The sequence below is a fragment of the Anguilla anguilla genome, chromosome 15 (assembly GCF_013347855.1).
Source record: "Anguilla anguilla isolate fAngAng1 chromosome 15, fAngAng1.pri, whole genome shotgun sequence".
Lineage (NCBI taxonomy): Eukaryota > Metazoa > Chordata > Actinopteri > Anguilliformes > Anguillidae > Anguilla > Anguilla anguilla.
In genome coordinates this window covers 20,686,763-20,706,674 of record NC_049215.1, presented here as the reverse complement: position 1 = coordinate 20,706,674, position 19,912 = coordinate 20,686,763, and the positions used below count along the sequence as shown (strand labels likewise).

Here is a 19,912-nt window from a genome sequence, read left to right as displayed (position 1 = left end):
CTGCCGCCATGCTGGAATCTGGCCGCTCAGTGCCGTACGGCTGTAACGCGCTGGTAGGATGTTGCCGTAAAGAGACTCGGGTAGAGACTTCTGTGCTTCTTGGCCTTGAGCTGCCTGGAGGGCACAAGCATTGAAATTCAGCGTTCCTTCAGCTCCAGGCAAACACGCTGCTGCTGCCTAGCCATTTATCCAGCCTAGCACCGCACAACACGGCCTGTACTTTATGAATATACTGTATACAACAGGAGATGACATCACAGATGACATCATACCAGTTGAATCAGAAGAGTGAGCATATTAGCCTGCGATGCATCCATTGGTTAGGCATAACCTGGTGCTGAATATGTATATAATTGTATGTGAATCCCTTGCGTTGTTCAAGGCTTTGCCAGTATTGGGAAGGGGAATAGGTTATGCATACAAAGGATTCTATCATAAACCTCTAACCATGATTGACAAAAGACTTGTGGAGGGTCTGTGCTAATGAAGGTACACCTCTATTTTATACCTGATCTGAGCTAAGGATTCCTTTCAATATGCCAGACTGGTACCAGGATCTGGGATGCTACAGAATTGTAGTGGGAGCCACAGCATATGTGTTCATATGCTTGCTGGTGATGGAGGATGGCTGTAGAGCAAAGTAATGCTTGGAGGGTGATCTCAGACACTGAGTCAGCTCCGCTTCGCTAACAGCAAAAAGCTGTTATCACCGCCCACCTGCCCACCCCCTCTCTGGCCCCCCCATGCACGCTCTCCACCGCGGTTTCCATGGAGATGGCAACTCTCAGAAGGTTGTCAGGTAATGTTTTGTCGTTACCTTCCTTTCTGCAGCCGTTTTGCTGCGTTTGTTTGTGTCTTGTGTGTGGATGTGGGTGTGTGTGGGTGTGCATGTGTGTGTGGATGTGAGTGTGTGTATTTTTGTGAAATGTAATTTCAGAAGTGTTTACACTGCATACCTCTCTTTGAACTGCTAATTTTTTAATCTAATTATCTGCTACAAAAAAATGGTAGTCTTTAAAAAGTGTCTATTTTATCTGGGGCTTCATACAGACATGGGCAGTGTTCACATTCTGCCTGAATTATCAAGTACCAATCCAAAAATACCTTTTTCAAGGATGCAACAGTGGGCACACATTGAAGTTCCCTGTCTCTCATACAGGGATTAGACTGAAAACTAGTGAACTTTAGTGAACTAGATTTATATGGTCATATATGTATAATTTCCTCATCACAGAAATACTTATCTAAATACTACATTCAAATAATTCAGGAAGTTAATACATCAGGTAGTACTGAATATATATACATACAAGTTCATAATATGGTGGCACCATGAGTGCGTTCCAATTTTTAAAAAAAACTTTATTCCTACTTTATGGTCCATCTTTGTTGTTATGCTTTTCAGCACATGCTCCTACACATACCATACTAGTATCAAGGTGTGCATTTTGGAGCACAGCTCATGTGTCTGTCACAGTTGCTGAAAACAGACACAGCGCCTCCTGCCATTCCAGGAGGACTGCAGACATTAGGGATGCTTGGTTTGGGAGCGCTGGAGCACGCCACCCTTTCAGTGAGATGGAGGCCCGAAGTGCTGCGTTTCTGACCGAGCAGAGGAAGTCAGAGCGGAGGTAGTTCGGTTCAGGGCTCAGGTCAGTTTCATTTCAATTCAGGAAATTCTGGAAATGAATTGCAGTTCAGTTAATGAATTGAGGAAAACTCTGGCAGAGGAAAATGACTTAAAATTACATCCATTTTTCCATTCATGAATTGAATTTGAGTTCATTTCTAGAACTGACTGAAAGAAAACGGAATTGTCCTGTGCCCTGGCTAAAGAATGGGGAGCATCTCATTGAGACAGATGGGATGCAGGGGAGCTGTTCTACGCTGGACTGAAAATGACAGCCAGACACTGGCAGGGAAAGCTGTGGTACATTACAACAGCAGATGACTGCGCATTCTCGCTCCAGTTATGTCAGGGCTCAGAGATACGGAAACTAATGGTGGGTTAGAAATGTGAGGATGCAAGGTGTGCAAGGTGTCTTTCAAAAGGGCTTCTGGCTAAGGGGTGCCCTGACTGAATCTCCATCAATTTAGACATAAGCAGTTTTATCTCTCTCTCTCTCTTCTCTCTCTCTCCTCTCTCTCATACACACACTCACTCTCTTTGTCCATATCTGTCTGTTTCTCCCTCTGTCTCTTTCTCCATTTTCACTCTTGTTTTTTATTTAAAAATTAATGTACTTCATCACCATAAAGGACATTTGCATCACTCTGCGTAAAATAGAAAAGCACAGAGCTGTGACAGAAAAAGAGAAAAGTGAGTATGAAACCCAATTTACAGTATTAGGAAGCTATGCAGTGTGGTATTGAACGAACATTTAGAATAACTGACATAAAATAAAAGCAAAATAAATGCATACAATATGCAAAAATAGGAAGTAATCAGAACCTGCATTAAAATGTAGTGCTGGAATCTGTACTTCTGTCCCTCTCTCTCCTTAGTTAAAGTGAAGCGTAGAAGGTGTGCATGTGTGCAGAGTTAAGACTTTTGTTTACCAGTGTGCCGGGTTTTCCATATTGACAGATTTATGCAAACACAACCGAGAGGCTTTCAGGGCTTCTCCTCAGCAGCTGCTTCGCTCGTTGAATCAGAGCTTTTGGGGCATCTGCTCCTCTCTGTGGCGGATGTGGCGTTGGTGCTAAAGTGGCTGACTGCCAAAAAAGGGGGTGGGGGGTGTAATCAATGCGCATTTCTTCTCTCGTCACCGAGTCGTCACGACTGCATCTGCTCGCCCCCTCCAAACCCGCTTTGAGAAAAATAAAAAACACAGACACAAAAACAACCTTGTTGAATCTCATGCTGCCTGGTTTTTGATTGTTGATGCAATGCCCCCCCGCCCCCGCGGATTTCCCTCTATCTGTTGAGGCACTAGTGGGGTGCCGACAGGCTTTTGGGGTTTTGGGGTGGAGGTAGGCTGAGGTGATCTTTGGGCACAGGATGGAAGGGGTGAGACCACATCTTCTTTTCCACCTGAATTCTGCTCACCTCCCCTCCCCTGTCCAACATCCAAACCAACCTGCGGAAACTGCACAGCAATGATGTGTTCATTTTAATCATTTCACTGGGTTCACCCAGCTCTTCTCTGCATGAGTGAAGCCACTCACTGAGGCATATTTCACAATGGAATGATTAGAAATTGCTTTTGGTGTACACCATGTTAAAATTTACAGTCTATACACTGGAACTATATTTTAAGTAACTTGAAGTATTTTATTTCTGCCTTGTGATGTTATAGTATGTGTAATTTAATGCACAGATTGTGGAAAAATGGTAAAATATGTATGTATTTTGTAATGTATATTTATACATGACCATAATGGCGTGTATGTATGACTTTTTAAATTCCGAAATGTGAAGGATGGAAAGAATGCAGGACTTTCACTGTACTTATTTAGCAGATGTCCTTATGATAAAGAGCCGCATAAATTGTCCAGGACAAGAGCGTGGTTTGAGTACATGGTCATGGTCACAACAGTGATTCAGCGAGTTGGCAGACAGTCTGTCACAGACCAGCAGTGACCAATGAGCACGCAGCTTTTATAAGCAGCCTGCCCCCTCTCATGCTGGAGATAGAAGCCATGTCTCTCAGGGTTGTTTACCAAAAACAGATGAGCTTCTTTTGCAAGACTGTTTCCATTTAGGAGCTGAAAGCAGTTTGAATTCTACAATAAGTAACCCCCCCAGCCAAGGTCTACCAGCCAACCATCTCAGCCCAGAGGACGAACACCACTTTACTGTATTTAGACACTACACTTATCTCAAATCCATGTAATTATATATCCTGAAAAGACAAAAATGGTGGATACACCAGAGAGTGTGGTTGAGGCCAATTTGTGGATTAGATCTTTTCCCTGGTTTCCTTTGTCACCTCCATCCCCATTCCCATCCCCCTCCTTCTTGTTTGCATTCACAAGCTCATTTTTCCCCATTTAGAATCTGGATATTGATTGGCTGTGGCCTTTCCCTAGGATTCCTTTGCTGCTGTGCTTGCTTTGAACCTGCATTCTGGAGACCAGTGAATGCACAGTACACAGTGATTGGATTGCACATTGATTGGGAGACCTTACATTCTATGCATTGATACTTAGCCCTGGCCTTGGAGAGCCACAGTCTACTGGTTTTTGCTTCCACTTTAAAATCACTACCTAATTCAGACCCAAGAAAACCAGCGAGGTGACTGTTTAATCACCTATTTTAATTAATCTATTTAGTGTGTAACAATGAAAACCAGCAGACCCTGTGACTTGCTAGGATCAGAACTGGGGGTCGCTTTTCTAGACAGTGTTGCTAGCGTGAGCAAATGGCATATGTCCATCCCACTCCCGTACAGGCCTGAGGTTGAGCCAAGAGACTCTCTAGGTTTATATGCTTGTATGTACAGTAAAATCCCCCTAAGCCACCCCACCGTCCTGCTCAGACATGTTACACATGCTCTTCTGCAGGTGTATTGGCAAAACTAGCTCTCACTGAAAGAATCTCATGTGTGTTCATAGATATTCAGATATGAAATGGAAAACAGAAGTGAAAGATTGGCTAGAATTAAAATGAAGATATGCCACTGATATATTGGAATTTTGTCAAATTACATTCTAAAATACTTTGTACATAAAAGTGGGAACAGTGGGCATTCCAGATGGGTGACATGCACTTTTAAATGGGAAATGTGTTCCTCGTGTTTCATTTTGTAATTTATCTTACACTGAGACACATTAGTTTAGCTAAAGGGCCATGCAGAGGTACAGGTCTTCAGCACATGCACGCTAATGGGAGTATTATGGGATGCAGGTGTTGGTCACGCAGCGCTTTAGCTGGGTCTTCTTTGTGTTCAGTATATGTGTGCGTAACGAGGCTGAATGAGTCCATGTTCCTTTCATCAGCGAGGAAAATCATTTAGCTGGGAGTACTAAGTGACTCATCGTGCTCCTTGCAATTTAGCGCCCTGCAATCTGAAAATAATGGTGTTCGCCAACACTGTAGCGGTTCCTTCTAGCTGCAAGCTTGCCAATCGATGTCGCAGTCCTACAAACACTGTTTTTACCGTGTAAAGTGTTATTTTCTTGAACTCAATAGCAATATCAATTATGTGTATCGGTTTCAGCCAACTATCCCAGTGTGAGCAAAAGCTGCAATCTAGACATCTTGAGGGGTGGAAATTTAGGTTGAGAGATGTTTAACGTGAACAGACTAGGCTAACCCCAATGTAGCTCAGGTTTTACCAGAATGTAGGCTGGCTACATCCTAGCCAACTAGTAAACGTCCACCTTTCAATCAAAAATATTCACCTCAAACATTTTAACTGGGATCCTTTCAGGTTAGCTGGATTCTGTGATATGCTTGCACAAACAAGACAAAGTACACATACTGCTAGAATTTCTGTCTTTCTCTCAGGAGAAAAATACTTGCATGATAACTTGCTACACACATCTGTAAAGCGTTCAGGATGTGTTTATCATAGGTTAAGAGTAGTTTGATTGCTTCTCATCACTTCATCTGCCGTCACTCAGAGTGACTTCTGTCGCCAGTCATTGCGGTTCCTCCTCTCACATCGGACGTACCTGGGATCGTTCCTCAGAAATGTGCTTTGTGAGGCACTCTCATTTGCGTGTATTTGCCCCCATACATGTTTCCCTTGATGGCAACACGCTTCCCAGTCTCTCCTGCTGAAAGATGTTCTGTCAACATTAAGTTTTTGGCAAACTTAATGTTGGCACTTCTCAGAAGTGGCTTCTCTCTATCAACTCTCTCAGAGAAACCAAATCTTGGAAGTAGTGTACAGTAATTGGACAGTTTTGCCCATTTCAGCCAACGAGCTCAGTAACTCTGTCAGTATTTTAGCTGGTCTCTTTGTCATTTCAGTGGCAGTTGCCCTTCTCTTCTGATTGCTCAGTTTGGTAAGATGGCCTGATCTTGGTAGAGTCTGGGCAGTTCTTTTATCTTCATGACTCATTTGCTGTTTCACTTGTGAGACGTCACAAGCTTGGTGATATTTATTCTGCAGTCATGCAATAGCACACGGCTGGAATCAAATCAGCATAGGTGAACCTCTAACTTTTTTAATGTCATCTCTCAAGAAAGCAATAATGGCCCAATTTAGTTTAATACAAATGGAATGAATATTTTTATTTTGAATATAAGTATGAATTACATGTTTACTCACCAAGTAAAATGCAGGAAAATAAAATACCATTTTAAATATTTCATTTGACTTTGCAACACAGCAAAATGTGAAATAATTAATGGGCTGTGAAAACTTTCTGAAGGCACTGCTAGCCATTTGGGCACTAGGCATCAGTATGCACAGCAGACCCTTGGTGGTGTTCTTTACCCCTCTTGAGCACAGACTGAGCTGAATTCACTTGCTCTCCCTGGTCATTGTGGGTTATTTTGTCTGGAAGACCCTCCAGATTTGTGGCTGTTGGCTTATTCTGTTTTAAAAAATATATATATATTGTAAAAAGGCCAGTGTCTATCCTTTATACAAAACATTGGATGCAGCACTTGGGGATACATATGCAGGTTATATATCCTTGTGAGAAAGGAAAAAAAAAGTTTAAATATTTAAATTTTGATGATGAAAAACATGTTACAGTGAAAATATTTTCAAGAATATAATTTAGCTATTTATTTTTTATTGAATGTCCCCAATAGTATAAATCTCAGCATTGTCCTATTCTAATATATGATTCCTGAGATTACGAGCATTGCCTCTTGTCCTCTACAAAGATACACAGACAAAAATACATTTCCCGCTCTTTGGGGCACATGTACGCAAGCAGGAATTTCAGCAGAGTTACAGTGCAGTTGCATAATTAGGCTAGATTATATAAATGTTTGATTGTCTGCCAGTATTGCAGATCTCATAGCCTTAAAAAGAAGAGCAGTAATCATAAAAAATTTAATTTGTTTTCCAGTTCTTATCTCAGAATCTGTCTGGTGAATGGAGTCCATGGTATTTGCTTAACCCTCTGTAATTGGTGACCCTGCTGGTGACATTCAACGCTTTGTTTCAGTGGCATACTGAGTCGGAGCACAGGGAAAATGCTGCAATTTGTTTTTGAAGTGTAAAATTGTATATCTAGGGTCAGTGTTTTAGTGAGAGTGGTAACTCCTTTCAATCAGTGACACTTGAGCCCTTGAAAGAGCATTTTCATTAGTCTGGGAAAGATGGGGGTCAGTTCAGCCACCGTGGAAATGCACAGGTGGAACACAAGGTCCCCAGGCACTGTCCGTCCCTCCATCTGAATCATTCCCAGTCCTTGCAGATTTGAGAGGGAAATGGAAGGTTTTGACCCTGGTGTGTGCTGAAAAATAGATCGCTGACATTTTTGCTCTGAAAAGCTGTCTCATCGCCCATCACTACAACACCGACGGCCCATAAATCACACTGCAGGTCTCACAGGGGGATTTTGCCTCTCTTCGTACTTGCAGCACAAATACTCTTGATTGTCCTTTTGCTTCCCACTGTACACATTAGTAGCTCAGGTTAGCCTAGCCTAGCTTAGAATTTATTAGTTTAAGTTTGCTTAGCCTAGCATAACTCGTATAACATAACAGTACTTAGTTTATGTTACCTTAGCTAAGCATAGCATAGCAGGCGGCCACAGTGTCCACATCACAGGGTCCACAGCACAGTGTCCGCAACGTTGTCAGTGATAACGTCTTGCATAATTTCAACCCAACAAATCCTCTTCCGCATCCATGTCGACCTGCTCCTCTGACTTTTTGGCTTGTAGCGCATCCAGACCCCACAGCCACAGGAAAGCCTGACTCTCAACCGTAAGGCGGCACCTCGATAGGACATAACAAGTTCTGTCGCACCATTTGCGGGCAGCTGCGCTGGTGTTAGCGGTGCATGCTGAAGCAATTAGCCTTTGGGGACATCAGCGGTGTGGTGTGACGGATGTGGAGCTGGCCCAGGGGAGTCGTTGGCAGTAATTAATCACGCCTGACTAGAACCCTGTTGTTCTAATCTGCATCCCTGCACTAATTTGCGGCTCCCTGTGTCCCTCGTTGGTTTAAAACGCTTCCTTCCTGTTCGTACACTCCCCCTGATTTGTCTTGGAGTGACGGACTCTCAGATATTCTCACCCTACAGGACCACTGCCCCAAGAAGTAGCTTCAAATCCCTCAGCCTACACCCTTTCTGGCCCACACCCTTACCTGTATTGCAGCCAATTTCCATGGAAACGGAGGCCATCTCAGATGCTCATTCGCCTCTTCTTTCCGCAGAGCTCTTTGGTTTCAGCTGTCAAGATCGTTCATTAGCTGATTGCTTTTCTTGAGATGTGATCCTGAGAAACAGTAGTCACGACTATAGTGCTACAGGGACATTTCGGCTGAAAAAGAAGTTTCATAAGACACTGTGAAACTTTTCATACTTTTGGAGAGCAATGTATACAGTGCGTTAAAAAAACAAAGTTAAACTTAACTGAATTGGAATCAAAATTAGGAAATAAAATATAAATAAAACCTAATTATAAAGTACCTGAACCTACACACACACACACACAAGCACACACACAAACGTATTAATAAACCAACCTGCCAGAACAATAAAATGTTGCTCTGTGCTCGCTAACCACCTGCTCTGAAAATGGAAAATTCCTGTGGTCTTCCCCACTGCTGTTATTATGGTAATTCTGGTTATCACCTGCCCTCCCAAGTAACAGTATTATATCCCCCTTGCTGGAAAGTCAATATAAAGTACAGTATTGAATCCAAAATATTTCACATATTTTATAAATATATTTATATATGAAACTGTACTGCTCAAAATAGTTAAATGTATGCATGCAATAATTTGTATAAATGCGCCAACACAAAGCGATATGTACTATATTTTGGTAGTAAAACACATTTTCCTTAGATATGTTTTTTTCATTTATTTAAAATACATTTTTACATATTATATATCATACATTATATTTTATTGTTTTAATATTTTAGTGGCTGTACTCTCATGCCTGCATTTATAATGTGCACTGAACTACGCTTTGACCACGGTTGGTTTTTACAGTTACATTCACGTTGTTTTTCTCCCACCTGATTGGCCATAATCGGCATGGTCCTCCTGGCATGGCCCTTCTGGCCTGAAGTTGTGTTAATAACACAAAAGCTCTACTGAGCATGCCGCACAATATAGTGTTATCTTTTCCAACACCTTGCAGACATTACTGTCTGGGAATTGCATTTTGCATACAGCATGTCATAATTTAGGCAACTAATGGTTCCAAACTGTGTAGACGCGTCCTGGATTAATGTGTCTGTGAGAGTGTAATTGTATTAATTGAGGTGGTGGTGTTAAGTTCTTCAAGTTCATTTTTTTGATTCAGTATGAAGCTGAAATGGGAATCCATCTTGAGAGAGCATATGGAGACCTTTCTTTATGCTGTGATTTCTTTATGGTGTGTGTGCCTCAGAGAATAATAGAGCCATGTATTTTGTAATGGGGTGAGCTTTTGCTGAATTAATCATCCCAGTGCACTTACATAATGGTGATCAGTGTTGCCATGGTGCAGTGGCAGTCCTTGATCACTTGTCCTGCAGCTAGTTGTGACGCAGAAGGCACATCGGTTTACAAGTTACAATTTAGCAATTTAGCAGTTGCCTTTAACCATAGAGACATACAAAGTGCATTTAACATGGTAAGCAATCACAATAAGAGCTAGGGACAGGCACAGATACAATTATATGACTACCAACATCAAAGTATTTCTCTTAAGGACCGTGGGATAAAGGACCAAAGCGTTTGTTTTTTTGTAGAGAGAAACATTGAGTTTAATAGAAACATTTATGCTGTTGAGCTGTGAGACATTTGCGCAATACAGCCAGTAAATCTTCCATTGCCTGCAATGCATTTTCTTTAGATCACAATGTGTTGCTGTGTTGTGCTGTTGTGTTATTTTTAGGTAGGGATATGTGCTATTATGATAATTGCTATGGTGATTAGTATGGTTAAGTAGTAATGTGGTAAAATGCTGTGATAGGGGTTGCTGATGTGCTCAGTGAGTGGGAACTTATGGGGGTATGAACAGCCTGTCTGGTGGCATGAATTCAGCGGGCATTTCTCAGTGCCCCCCTTCTCTCTCTCTCACTCACTCTCTGTGTCTTTCTTTCGCTCTTTCTCTATCTCTCCTTTCCTCCTGATTCAGCTGAAATGGCTTTATTGGCATGACAAAAAAATGTTTATAAAACACAGTCATGATTTAAATCTTGCTCTTCCTCTGCAGGTGCGAATTACAGTCTACATCTCTTTTCCCACTGACTCGTCTGTGCGCTGAATCTCTGAGGGACGGAAGTCTTTGCCTGAACAGCCCAGCGTTCACCTCCGGGAGCTCCAGCCCACCTTGTCAGGTAGGGGTCTCAGACCTGGCCTGCATGGGTCTACATCCATGCTCATTTTCCATTGCCAATGCTCCAGGGCCCGGAATATTAAATCACCTGGCTTTTCAGGTGTGTGTGATCTGCTGGGTTAGAGAACATCCTGGAACAGGGGCGATGTCCCCTGCTATAAATCTGTTTTAGGCATCAGGAAGATGCATATCATTTTAGTTAAATGGCTTAGTGAATGATAGATGGATTAATCAATGTAGTGACTGGTATTTAACAGGCAGTTTATGTGAGTAAACAGTGAACAGTGCCCTGTGGTTCTCGGCTCTGAATCACCAGAGGAAGGAGGAAGTGAGCTTGAAGTGGTTCCCGCCGAGCAGAAGGGATGCGATGTGTATGGGGGAATTCCAGCCGAGGGGGCCTGGGGAGTGGGGGATTAGGGATTGTGCGCGGCCCTCACTCGAGCCCCACCTGGCTGTCGTGGGTTGGTGGCATGCTGGTGCTGTGACATGCACCTGCGGTAAACGCAAAGGCTCGGGCACCGCAGGAGGGAGACGCAGCAGCGAGCGCTGGCTGAGAGATGCACCTGCGACTGTGTCTCCTCAGCTTTAATTGGGGGATTCTGGGTAGGGCAAAGGCAGTGGGCTCACAGGTGTGCGAGTACCTGTCTGTCTGAATGAGGAGGGAAGGGGGTGCTGAACTCACTGCCTAAATATGAGGGGTTTTCAATGGCTGGTTTTCAAAAGGTTTTAATTTCTGTTTGGGTTTCTTTGACCAAATGTAACCACCTTGTTGCTGTGTTTCTTGTGCCGTGTTTCTTGTGGAGCATGCAGACAGAGGAGACCTGTGTGTCTGCCAGCCTCCCATTGGAATGCTGGGAAAAATGTGTGGGCAGCCAGGCTGGAGAACAAACAGCTAAAGTAAACATACAGTAACACAGTTTTTTTAATGAAGGAAGCAGGGCAATTTCTTGTGTGTAGGCTATTGCTGCTGTGCATCCTATTTGAAAGCTTATTCTAAAGTTCTAAAGAATTATATATATATCAGTGTACAGTACATGGTGTGTGTTACAGAGAGAGAGAGTGTATAAATGTGTGTTTGTGTGTGTGTGTTGGGGTGGTGCGCAGGGTACATTCTATTATGTGTTTATATATTCATGTACACGTGTGTGTGTGTGTGAGTGCAAGCAAGACAGCCCATAAACAAGATCACTCATCTTTAGGCTGGAAATGGGAAACAACGTTTTGTATGGCCCTTTTGCTGCTAGGACAGGAATTTTCAGGCTGAGCAACAGTACACAGCTGTCGCATGCATTCACAGTCCTCCCTCTGTGGGAAAACACAGACTGATAACTGGGGCTTAAGGAGGATCTGCTGAAAACATCTCACCATTGGCTTTTCCCAACTGAACTCCCTCTCCAGCATGCTTTCCTCAGAAGCCCACCAATGGGCTTGGCCAAAAGCAGCCATGTGACCATCTCCCATTTTCCCCTGTTACCAGCTGTGTGTATTGTGTCATAATTATCTACGCCGGTCCTACTTGAGCTGCTACCAGGCTGTTTTGGGTCTGTGGGAGGCTGTTTGGTTTGGGGGGGGGGAGTGAGCTCACTGTGTCCTGCTTTCAGATCCTGTGGCTCAGAAAAAAAGACAAAAGGAAATTAGAATCTTGTGGTGAGGCAACCTGTCCAGTATTGTTATATTTTTGATTCTGGGCCATACTACAGGCTGGCTGTGGTAATGCACCCCTCTCAGACAACTGCTACTGTATAACAGGCAATATTACCCCCATCGCTCACTGTGCAAGCGGGCTTTCAAAACCAGACCAGTATTAATTTCCAGCCTGTAGGCAGTGAATATGTTACACAACCGATCAGTAAATGCGCTCAGTACACAGAGTCAAGCTCTCTGCTTTGGTCTGAGTGAGTCAGGCTTTGCTGGTGCTGCACCGGGAGGTGTTAAATTTGGATGTACACCTTAAATTTTCAATGAGGTGTAACTCATGTAACTCAGGCAGGCAGCTCTGCTTTTAAAGTGTCCTGGGCTGCCCATTTTTTCAGCTCACTTTCTTTCAAAATTGAAGGTGGCCTCCTTTCGAAAGCATGCCACTGGATCGATTTAAGAGCCTTTGATTTCCTTTTTCACCAGATGGTTGGTTACCTGACCTTACATCCCTTCTTGGATTCAGTAGTGAAACCTTTGGTCTCTCTTGGTTTAAACCAAAAGGTGTCCCTGTGCAACCAAAACAGAAGAACTTGTTTGCTGATGCTGTGGAAGGCAGAAGGCATGCCTCGTCCAGTCTGCCAGGGGTCCCCAAACCACAGTTTGGAAGTGTAAACCAGACATGGTTTATTTGATCTGAAATTGTAGCATATGGCATATGGACAAAATATTATTTTCAAGGAAACAACAACAACTATTATAATTATTATTTATTTATTTTTCAAAAATGTTTTTATTGCTTCACAGCCTGCCAGCTATCCCCAAAACCCAGTTTTGGAACCTGTACTGTAGGATGTTGTCTGAGAAAAATGTCTCTCTAGTAATAATCACATATGACACACATATTCTGTACATTTTTCCTATTTACATTTTTTAAATAAGAAGAATGGTGTGTTCCTTTGTGTTGGCAGTTTTCTGATTGATTGTGGCTTCTACAATTCAACTGAGTTAGCAAGCAAGCTATCTGGTTGGCTGTCTGCAGCAGAGCAAGGAATGGGACAGGTGGCAAATACTTAGCTAAATTAAATGGTGGTCAAATCATTATTTGTTAAGCAGTATTTAAGAGGCAGTGCTTGGTTTAGTGTGTTGGCTTGCATTGTGGCAATGCACATTATCAAGCTAAACTGGGTTTATTTCTAGATGGTGGCCTTACAGCTTGGGTCATTCAGGAATTTTTAGCCTTTGTTGAAAACATTTTATAACAAAATTTTAATCAGCATATTTTAATTTTATTTTTATTTATTTTTATTTAAGTTTATTGTTTTTGAATTGTATCATTTGTTTTCTCCCTTCTCTTGAGTGGAGTGAACATGTGTATGATCAGGCAACAAACCATCTCAAAACAGATCAATTTATAGCATATTCTTAAACAAGAAATAAACTAGGAGAACAATGAAAAAAAAAGCTTTGCTCTGTGCAAACTGAGAGTTACAACAGTAGACCAATGCATTTCTGTGTACCTTTTTTTCCAGCCTAACTATGACCATATCTATTTGTGATGACACAAATGATGGATAATGAGAGGCCTATGACTGCAGTGAGGTCAGCACACCCCTAGTCTTTGTAGACATTTCTCTTTCTTTGGCAAGTGTAGTCCTCTGTGATTGTACCAGCTGGGGAAGCTTCACAGCGCTATCCCCGAGCACATTACAGGCCATTTTATCTGCTGTAATGTTCTTAGAATCTCCATGGTGGTTTTATTAGGTTTCCTGGCCTTTGTTTCTGCCTCTTAAAAGCCAGTGAAGATGGATGATTTTCTACTGGAAACCTTTAGTGAAACCCACCCCCCTTTCCCCTCCTTGTGGAGGGAGGAAAATGCTGCCGCAGATGCCTTTCAGCTGTGGAACTCCTTTTTAAGTTGTTATTGGTATTTGTACAGTTTTTGTTCCATTTCCTATTGTTTTGGTTGATTTTGGTTTGTTACTATGTGTCCACGCACCCCCCCCCCCCCCTCTTCCATTTGAAAAATACCGGCTGTACTGAGCTCTCAAATTGCCCTGTTCCACTTGCACTTGTACAAGGTTCCCTGCAGCTGAAGCAGGTGCTCCAGAGTTGGGTCCAATTCCATTTTAAATCTGCCACTTCTTGAAATCAACTGAAATTTAGCTCTTGAATTGGAAAGTCCTCATGGAGGATTATAGGAATTTCCTACATTGACTGAACGGAATTGGAATTGACCCAACCCTGAAGTGCACTCCTCCACATTTTCCCGTGAGCCAGTGACTATTTTATGCTTTCCCAGTCAAATAGTGACAGGAGGGCTAGCACGGACATTGCTATAGACTCCTGGTCAGAGGTGGCTCATTACTTAGTCTGATTTTAGGAGTGTAGCCAGTGTTTAAGGTGAGTGCATTTACTATTCCAACCAGTTTGTTATGACCTGCCACAACCCTCGAGACAGCAAGTGACACACTCTCACACACTACCACTGAACCCGCAGATTTAAAACAACTTTGCACTTTAGATCGATTTTTTTTTTGTATTCATTTCTTGTTCACTGTATAGTACTTTATTTGCCTGTGTTCTATCTACCTTGCCACTTTAGTTAGAATAGTGGTTTTGGTTGGAGGCCATTACATTCTAATTCAGGTTTAAATATTCTGAGCACTGTGCATTTTTAAACTTACACCTTACTTTTAATTTCATATTTCTATTGTGGGACACACTCTTCTTTAATGTGATACTGCATTGTGCATTTCAGTTATATGTAAATGCTTTAGCAATGTAAATGTTTGCTTGTCATGCCAATAAAGTAAACTGAAATGGAAAATTTGGAAGTAAAGGTTGAGCTGCTGGCCCATAATCCCTCCAAGGACAAGCACGGAGAGGGTTATCTGTAATGTCATCTCTGATTAGAAGCACATCATGTTTTCCTAACTAAAAAGGGATTTTTAGATAAACGACACACAACCTTATCCCTTGGAACATATGAGTGATAATGTAGCCAGGTGTGGTACATACAGACATTTTACTGTGGTTTTTGCAACAGATTGTGCAGTGATGAGAAGCAGTTTTGTCAAGGGATACACCATAGATATCACACTTTTATTGTGGAACGAATGCAAACATTTCAGTATTTGTAGTATTATATTTATTGCAGAAAGGGATTTGAATGTGGAGAACAGCCCATCTCTTACTTGTTAAGGTCTAAGGTCTTATTGACATCTGAATGTATGGAGACTTCTACTCACCAGCCTGAAACTCTGCAGGGTGTTAGCCCATTTGCTCTGGACAGGTTGTCCTGATGTCGTAAGCATGTTTTACATAATATCTCAACCTCCATACCTTTCAGCAGCTGGATTCTATGAAATGACATGGAATTTCCTGTGTGAATTTGTTGGTGTAACGCTGCAGCAGTGATTCACCTACATGCTCTGGTTTCTGTTATTTACAGCCTTGGACAGATTCAGTTGCAAGCCTGTCATTCATTCATGCATACAGCTGTTTATAAACATGAATCAACCAACACGGCTGCGTGAGCGTCATTTAATCTGAGTGTTATTGCGCTGTTTGTTTTGAGAAAACCCGGTAAACAGCTCTTCCGAGTAACCGGCTTCGAAGCGGCTGTTTTGCAGTAAATGGGAAAAGCCATGGAAAAATCCGAAGGAAAAACCTTGGGGTGGGGGTTGTCTGATACACTGAAATACGGCAGGTTGAAGAGCCAGGGAAATGGTTCACATTGTCTGTTGTTTCAGAAGTCTTCCCTGGCTCAAATCTTGTGAGCATATCAGTTCAACAATTGCATTGTTTAAATACTGAATGAAAAAGGAGGCCTAATCTTTCTGTACCTTGTCCAGCATTGAAAGGACGTGTGAGCATCCTCTCTGGTTTCATCTCAGCCGCTTCCCTACAAGCCAAACAATGAAAATTTGAAAACAATGAAATATCAAATTTAGCATTCTCTTGGAATTCATGCACAAGGACTGTGTCTGATTATCACAAGCACGATGTGCCAAAGTGCAGCCTATGTTCTGTTGACACACATGCACTTGCACACACACACACACATGCGTGTTCACACACACACACGCACACACCCACACACCCACACAAGCAAACACATGTACACAAACAAACATGCAAATACACACACCCAGACACACGCACACAATGCTACTATGGATGCTGCAGAGTGTTGGAAATGGCTCAAGTAAGGAGCGATTTGGACGCGGATGTGAAATTTGCTCGTGTGCCGCAGCTTCTTGAAACAGCTGCCTGCGGTGGGGACACCATGAGACAGCCATGCTGTTGGGCTGTTGAGGAGGAGAGGAGACGGCACATCACAACAACGTCCTCGGAAGAGCCCAGGGGGGAACAGTGGCGCGCTGTTCTTTATAAATTCTTGGACTTTATAAAATGGGCTGCTCACTGTGCAGAACGAAATCCTGATGCTTTTGCTTTTAGTATTTGTCCACTAGCTATGGTTAGATTAATGCCATCAAGTCTGTGTGTGTGCACGTGTGTGTATGTATGTTTGTATGTGCATGGCATGTCAACGTGTGTGTATGTGCGTAGGCGTGTCTGTGTGCATGTGAGTGTATGTGTGTGCACGTGTGAGTTGGCGGGTGCCTGCATTTCTGTGCTTGCTGTCCTCCATGGAATCCACAGCCAGCGGCTGTACGGGCACACCCAAAATACCCCAACCCAGCTGGGGCCCTCTCCTCCTCCCTGTGCATGTTGGGACAGAGCCACGTCTTCAGGCTGCATTGTGAGAGTGCTACAGGGGACTGACACGTTCTCACACTTTCGCTAGCATGTCACAAAATGAAGGAGAACCTGAGGGAGGACCAACGAGGGGTTAATTTTCATAACACTCTTCTGCATTTGGGTTGGTTAAAGGAAGAAAATGATGGACGATCCTTCGAACACACATCAGTGCTCAGGGGCGTTTCATTACTGATTTTAGTGTTTTCCATGGGTGGAGATGGTGGTAATTTGGATGGAAGCAGTGCAGCTCCTAATGGGGGTGTTGGGGCGGGGGGGGGGGGGGGTGGGGGGGGTGGGGAGGAGGTGTTAGTGGTTGTGTGCGTTTATTTGGAAATTTGGGGGGGTCTTGGCGGTGGAGAGGGGTGCAGTGTGATCAGAGGGGGTGCAGTGTGATCAGAGGGGGTACAGTGCTCTCCATGAAGAATGCAGCCATTTGCAGCTCTTTGGTTTTGGGACTTCATTGCACTCGGCAGTGCTCACCCCTGCTTGATAAACAAGAGTTTGGATACTTGCACTGATGTGTCAAGTCACACACACACACACACACACACACACACACACACACACACAAATACATCCCCACTCCTGATGATGTGATGCTTTTTCAGAGGGCCTGTATTTTCAGAGCAGTCTGTGTCCTCCACGCTAATCTCTTTCAGGGAAGGTGGCTCAGGGGTAGGTGTTGCGTCCCTGGGAGTTTGTGGGAATAACTAGATTAACAAGGACCAACATTATAGCCTTCGGCACATAAAACCATTTAAGAACACAAATTTAGTAGCAGCCATTATTTGTATTAGGGTTATTGCCTGTTTATTCATTTGGCAGAGGCTTTACCGAGAGTTGCAAGGCTGTCGTGGCATCAAGGCAGTTAAATAAAATGCCTATTCTGGGAGCGGCAAGCGCATGTGTACAGAACAGTCTGTAACTCGCTAAATGAGCAATCAACTTTGCTAAAATAAGCACACAGCGCTAACTGTTTTAACAGACACATAAACTGCCGTTTCTAACGGTTGCCCTCATTAAATAGAGCCATAAAATAACCCCCTCAGTGCTTCAAGATAATGTGAAAGAGCAAAAATATGTCAGATCTCGCATATGGGTTGGGGCAAGAATCAAGGAATCATGTGCTGGGTGCTAACATGCTAAGATTGGGTAACCAGGCGACACACTGAGAACACGATGTTCTCACTGGCCTGGCAATTGTACCCTCGCTGAACAACCCCTTCTGAATTTTTTTGCTGGGCAGATCTCTCACTTTCCCCTCTAAGATTGTGCTGCTTGACGGTATACATGAAGCCTTCGCTGGAGCGGGTATAATTCAAATGTGTGTTAGCATTTACTGTACTGAAGTGGAGGGCAGTATTGATCATCTAGTGAAGAGCTCGCTTGTGTATGGAAAGCCCAGGATCTGGTTGACTCCTCCTCTGCATCTCTCCTTCACCCTAATGTGCTTCTGTGACCTGGGACTGTCTCCAGGAATGGCCTGCTTGTTTCCTGCTCAGAGCCGGCTTGGTCGGGCGCAGGGGAGAAACAAGTGAAGGGTGAGCTGGAGACAGTGTGCACATTGAGTGTTCCGACTGGTCAGAGATCGGTTATGCTCTCTGCTGCCCCCTAGAGATATTACAGTCACTGGAATATTCATTATTCAGTGCAGGAAAATGAAGAGTACCTGTATTGTCCACTTCAGAGTGGTTTCTGTGATAATGATGTAAACTGATGTGATTATGTAGAATTGATAAAAATGTATTTAATTATTTATTGAATGATTGTGTAATTGGCTCCCATTGCATATTTATCGGGTTTCTGTTGTTTGTTTTGACTTTAGTTGTCTGCAATGTTCTTACAGTGCTCTGACAATGTGTCTTTTATCACAGCTGTATTGCAAGAACATATAAATGATGGTGAACTGGAGGTATATACTCCCTCTGAAAAACAATGTGCTCTTTAGTTTGTTGATCTAGTTCATTGGCATACATTAATTATGTTTTGTTTAAAATGTCAGCGATTTAATATTAAGTTCTTAATTTTAGAGATATTGTGACTTGGGGTTCAGTGTGTGTGTGTGTGTGTGTTGGTGGGTGGGTGGATGCGCTTTGAAGTGTGGGTGTGGCCGGTGTGTGAGAAGATTAGAGTCAATGCCGTTTGAGCAGGCAGACATGTCCACCCCATCCCCAGCCCCAGCTGAAGAGTTATAATAGGATTTATCTCCTGCTCCATGGGGGTCCAAGAATTAGGCTGAGCTGGCCTGTGGGCTAGTGACCAGCATTCCCTGTCTCAGCTCTGAAAGTGACCTTGGCCAAACATTAAATTTACATTTAGACATTCATATTTTCAGCAGAGCATCTTCTCCTATCCCTCTTTCCCTGAGTTAAATAGAAACATTTCTTCCTCCTTTTTTATGCCTTGGAGCTGTTCTTGCAAGTGCTCATGATAAAAATTTATGTTGTTAAATTTGCTTTTCATTTTCACAATTGTTAATAGCACCCTATTTCCACATTTCCACTTTAAGGCTTTTATAATGTCCCTTTAAAAGCACATTACAATGAAAGACGGAAGCTGACAGGTGCTCAAGGGAACGATGGGTGTGGAACTGATCCCACAGCCTCTGTGTTACTCTGACACCTGGCCCAGTGGGGTTCTGTGGAAGAGAGGACTCACAGAAAGGATGGGGCAAAAAGTGCTCATTTTATATAAGTCTAACAGTTTATTGTTAAACAAGGCTTTTTTAAGGTGTATATATTCTGTCATTGATTTTTGTGATTGAATTTGATGCTGTATTTAAAGCAGTGTATTTGTGGAGCGAATAAAAGTTTGGTTTGAAGAAAATATATATTTGAGGCTTATTAATAAATATTTGATTTTTTAAATGAAATCATAGCTTTTATAGTATATACTGTGATTGATCTAATGTCACAGATACGGCTCGCGTACAGCACTTGAACATTGGTTTGTACACCACCAAGCCCCGCCCCCAGGATCCTGTAATTGGCTGTGTCTGCTGTGTGTGACGGGAGGTCTGTGAAAGATGGTCAGGATCCCCCTTTATTGTGGGTTGTCTCCCCCGGTGCCCTGGATAATCTGATGTGCGGTGGTA

The 19,912-nt window shown here is 42.9% G+C and overlaps 1 protein-coding gene across 20 annotated transcripts in view; it reads left to right on the top strand.

Annotated features, from left to right (window-relative positions):
* Positions 1-19,912, top strand: part of map2 (microtubule-associated protein 2) — a 95,527-nt gene that overhangs the window by 34,786 nt on the left and 40,829 nt on the right. For all 20 annotated transcript variants that reach the window (XM_035393649.1, XM_035393641.1, XM_035393638.1 and 17 more), the window contains one exon: positions 10,294-10,417. The gene's annotated coding sequence lies outside the window, so the exon portion shown is untranslated. The remainder of the gene's footprint in view (positions 1-10,293; positions 10,418-19,912) is intronic.